Source organism: Pteropus alecto, unplaced genomic scaffold (assembly GCF_000325575.1).
Source record: "Pteropus alecto unplaced genomic scaffold, ASM32557v1 scaffold74, whole genome shotgun sequence".
Taxonomy (NCBI): Eukaryota; Metazoa; Chordata; class Mammalia; order Chiroptera; family Pteropodidae; genus Pteropus; species Pteropus alecto.
The window spans coordinates 3,671,919-3,676,890 of record NW_006436291.1 but is presented as its reverse complement, the minus strand read 5'-3'; the positions used below and the strand labels follow the sequence as shown (position 1 = coordinate 3,676,890).

The following is a 4,972-nucleotide window of genomic DNA, read 5'->3' as shown; positions in this document are numbered from 1 at the left end:
TTTCCCTTTTGTCCTCTCTATTTGAGGGTCTGTTTTCTATTTGTTCGTTCTTTTTGTGTCTTAGTTTCTTGACCACTCATTGATTGCAAGGGTAGATTTGGGGTATTTGGGGCTTTGCAGTCAGAGTTATCACAGGCAGAGTTTTCACTCGATTCAACAAGTTTTAGTACCAATTCTGTGGGGTGATCCTAGAAACGACTGTCCTGGGACTTAAGCGTAGTCTGCTGTTCTGTCTGGAGCTGAGACTTCCAGAACTTTCTGTAGAAGGAAACTCGATCGTGCTTCACAGTAAGAGAGCCTTGCTGTGTGTGTGTGTGCACGCGTGTGTGTTGTATATACGAAGCTGAAAAACATTTCGTGAAAATAGTCTTACCTCCGTTCCATGTGATACACTCTGGCATTTTCTGTTTTATTCTAGCATCCTTTATTCTATGGTGAACTAAAGTATTTCACTGAACAATAATATGCCGTTTGGCAGGCACTAAATTTTCTCAACAGCTAATGTGACTCGAAACACAGTTAAAAAACGCGGCTCTTTCCCATTCCTCAGGTTCTGCCACGATTTCTCCTGTACGATTTAGTGTGAAAATACCCTTAGTTTTCCACGTCTCTCGCAGTGTCTAGTCACACCGCAGGCCCCTGGTGCTCAGCAGCTTTCTCTACGGGCGTGCGGATTGGACTGGGGTGAAGATTAATTGAATTTGAGGCCCCCCCAGCTGAGGCTGACACCCAGATGGTAAGACTCTGCCTTCCTGAGGGTCTGTCCTTGGGGTGCAGCCCCCCATCTGTTGGCATTCTAACCGTCTGTGATGCCTTTTCTGTCTTGTCTGCACCAGAAGAAACTGTGGTGGAAATAAACTCTATCGTAATCCCAATAAATGCAGTTGTTGGGTGAGTTTTGCCTACCAAGGACCACAGCTTTCATTTCCTTAAAAGTAATATCCCGACTTTAAATGAATTATACTTAGCTGCCTTGTATCTCATCCAAAATTCTTCCTTATCAGCTTTTGTTGCTTTTTGACTATTTCTAAGCTATCATCTGGGGGTCCACATGGCCTCTCACAAATTTGTAAGATTAGATTTTTCTTTTGTCCTCAGGAAAAACTGTCTGAATATGTTAAGGATGATGAAAATAAGGATCAGAAATAATATGATTTCCTTGCAGATGAGGAAATGAGGTTTCGCAGGTAACTTGTGAGCGAGGCAGGGCCTCATCTGCAGGCCTGGCTGCTCCCAGCTCCGTCCCGACCTCCCGGCCTCGCGTGAAGTTGCCGCTGCGTGTGCTGCCTTCATTGTCTCCATGAGGATGTGAAGCCCCAATTTCCTTAAAGCCGGCATTGACTGGGTGCTTAACTCTCAGTTTTACATGTAATATGAGATCTCGTTAGAAAAGTGAAAACACCAAAACGTTCATTAAGAAAAATAATCATTTATCACCTCGCCTCCTGTAGATTGCACAGTTAGCATTTTGTCTTTATAATTGCATATTTTTTCTCCTTAGTCATCCTGTGCACCCGAGTGATACGTAGATACACGATGACTACGTACAGACATATTTCCGTGTGTGTATGTACACATATATATACACACTCATACTTTTCCAGCTTAAATTTTCCCGCACATATTTTTCTACGTCCTTCAGCGTTTTTCAAGGACATGCTTTTCACGGTCACGTATTACGTCATGGTTGTATCATAGCTATTTAATCAGTTTTCTGTTTTAGGACACTTCAGATCGCGTCCGGTTTTCCTTTCCGTAAACAGTGCTTTCGTAAGCGTCCGGGGCTGACCCCTCTCTGGGGCAGAGACCTCGCCCGTTGGTTTGCCGTGAGGCATCCACGTTCCCGTGTGCTCTGCCGTCCTGTGGAAGTCGTGACCAGGCCCGTTGGGGCTGGACCCCGGGTCACCTCTCACCCGGGCGGCTGCGTTTACTGTGATTGCATGGCCTTGGCCTCCCGCCCGGCCCCGGCTCGGTCCGTGATCCGTCTCGGTCTGTGACTCTAGCTCGGGCTCTGATCCGTCTCATTCTACCCTTTGTGGGATCGAGTGACTTGACTGCAGTGTTGCGTGGGACCGGTGGCCGAGTCAGGCAGCCGGCCCCAGCTCCTTCACCCTGGAATCTTCTGGGCCCTGAAGCAAACGGCCAGTGAGATGTGGGGACCATCGTAGCTCAGCATGAAGTTTAAGGAAATGGGGAGCATTTGAGCCAGGTGTGCTTCTTACAAGCAATAAAATATTTTGTTCGTTTTCCTTCCTTTTTTCCCGAAGTTTGGGGGGATGCCATTGGCTGTAGCAGTCGCTTCGAGAATGCCGTCGACACCAGTCAGGGCTTTGATTGCCGGCCTCTCCCGCTTCGTGTGGACAGGGATGAGAGGGTTTGGGCGGCGACCTCCAGGTCAGAATGTCGGTGTCGGGGGAGACTTGTCAGACCAGGTTACCTGGCAGCCGAGGGCTGACGGCCTCAGAGAAGCTGGCCATGAAGGGCATGGCTGCAGTCGACTGAGAATTAGCAGTTGGCAGGTCCCGATAGAGGAGAGAGAGGGCCCAGACCTCAGGAAGTGAGGGAGGAAGCCACGCTCGGAAGGGGCGGCGTCCGCCTGGGCCTGCCCCGACAACGGGCCCACACTCGGTACCGTCTTAGAGAAGTTCCTCTCTCACAGTTCCCCCTGGGTGCTTGTCACGGCCAGCTGGGCAGCGGTCACAGAACGCCTCAGACTGGTGGCTCATGGGTGTGCGTCTCACAGCTGTGGAGCTCGGAAGCCCGAGGTCAGGGTATCAGCGTGGTGGGGTCTGGTGACGCCCCTCCTCGTTTGCAGGTGGCCGCCTCGCTTCACCCGCGCACGGCAGAGGACAGATGGGAAGCAGCTCTCAGTCCTCATAGGCGTGCTGATCCTATTGGGGCACGAGAGCCCCCCATGACTCCAGCTAACCCTAATCACCTCCCAGAGCCCCAACTCCTAATGCTGTCGTGTTGGGGGTGAGGTTTCAATGTGAAAATTTGGAGGGACGCAGCATTTGGTTCGTAACTGCGCTCTAAGAACCTGTCCTGTGTCTTTCTGGTGCTTGCCAGCGGTCCTGGGCTTGTGGGAACGCCTGTCTCCACCGTATTTTCCCTGTAGGTCTGTGGCTTTGTGTGTCTCTTCTTCTGATGAGGACAGTGGTCATGTTGAATATAGGGCCACTCTACTCTAGGTGACCTCAAAGTCACTTGATGACATCTTCAAAGGCCCTGTTCCACGTAAGAGCCCATTTGTAGGTGCCAAGGGTCAGGACTTGAACATGTCTTATTCTGGGACATGATTCAGCCCACAATAAGAGTTAGCGTGGACATCATTGTGGAGGTCACAGGCCCTGGGGGCCAGTGGTTGACACAGGGCTCGGGGACAGTGGGTCCTGAGCCAGGGCCCGAGGTCAGCTGGGCACACGGGAGCCCGCAGACCCGCACTTCTCACAGCCCGGTGTGCGCACGGGGTATATTCGGAGATCGGCGGATTGGGGATAGTTTGGGGTTCAAAGGAGGTTTCCAGGAGGAGTTAGATACAGAGAGTGTGAGGTGGGCAGGGTTCCAGCTGGAGGCAGCAGACGGGAGGGTGTCTCTTGCTTTTAAGAAACTACGAGAAGCTCGGTGGCTGTGGTTTGCGGGGCGGGCAGTGAGGCGGACGCGTGGGCAGAGCTGGACTGGCGGATCTGGGCCGAGCCCCGTGTGCCGCTTGGGGGGCGTGGATGCCACTGGGTAGCGCTTGGTCAGGCTTTTCGAAGGGCCGTTGGGCTGTTGTCTGCAGGATGCATGGGAGGCTGAGAGAGGAAGCACTTGGGGGAACGGCCGTCATGGAGTTAGGTGAGAGGCCTGGGGCCGGAGCGAGAGAGCCCCCTCGGCACCGCTGACGTCGGGGCCGAGGGTGCCTGGCGGTGGGCGCCGTCTTGCCCACTGTCGGGTGTTGAGCACAGTCCCTGGCCTCTCTCCCCACTAGATGCACTCCCCAATGCGACAGTCAGAAATGTCTCCAGACGCTGGTTGGGGGTGTGGGACCAAATCGCCCTGGTTGAGGACCAGGGCGATGATGAGACAGAGGTCCTGATGTGTGCTGGGCGAGGTACATGCGTGCTGGGCGAGGTGCAGCCCTGGCGATAATGAGACAGAGGTCCCGATGCGTGCTGGGCGAGGTGCAGCCCTGGCGATAATGAGACGGAGGTCCCGATGCGTGCTGGGCGAGGTACATGCGTCCTGGGCGAGGTGCAGCCCTGGCGATAATGAGACGGAGTGTGGTGATGCGTGCGCCCCGAGGTGCAGCCCTGGCGATAATGAGACGGAGGTCCTGATGTGTGCTGGGCGAGGTGCAGCCCTGGCGATAATGAGACGGAGGTCCTGATGCGTGCTGGGCGAGGTACAGGCGGCCGCGGTGGTCCCGATGCGTGAGGCCAGGAGGAGGAAGGAAGGCATTGCCCGTCTCCAGCTTAGGCGCCTGAGTGATGGAGACATCTTAGTAAGTGCTGAAGGTCGCAGAATGTGTGCACATTGAGGTGGGCGTCCCCTGAGACCCAGCTTGAACTGTCTCTCCTCCTGGGAACCGCTGTAGTAACCCTGCCCCTGGCAGGGGTGCTGGCATGTCCTTGTTAGCGGCTTGTCGCACGGTTCGGATATCCTCTTCATGGGTAGCCTCCGGCCATTTCTTTTATGTATTTATTTATTTGTTTGCTTGTTTGTTTGTGCGTGCACGCCTATAGCACCTGCTCTTCCTAGGTGGTCTCCCATCCAAGTACTAACCAGGCCCGACCCTGCTTAGCTTCCGAGATCAGACATCGGGCTTGTTCAGGGTGGCATGGCCGTGGACGATGGACGGTGGCTCCACTGGGGCACGAACCCAGGACCTTCTGCGTGTAAAGCAGACATACTCACTGCTGCACTATGGAACCACGTCTTTTTTTTTTTTTTTTTTTGCCACCAGCCGTTTTCGACCCCCCACCCGGCTTTT

The 4,972-nt window shown here is 53.8% G+C and overlaps 1 protein-coding gene and 1 pseudogene across 1 annotated transcript in view; one reads left to right on the top strand and one right to left on the bottom strand.

Moving 5' to 3' along the window:
* Nucleotides 1-4,972, top strand: part of DOCK1 (dedicator of cytokinesis 1) — a 380,982-nt gene that overhangs the window by 61,787 nt on the left and 314,223 nt on the right.
* Nucleotides 4,716-4,831, bottom strand: LOC112480519 (annotated as a pseudogene).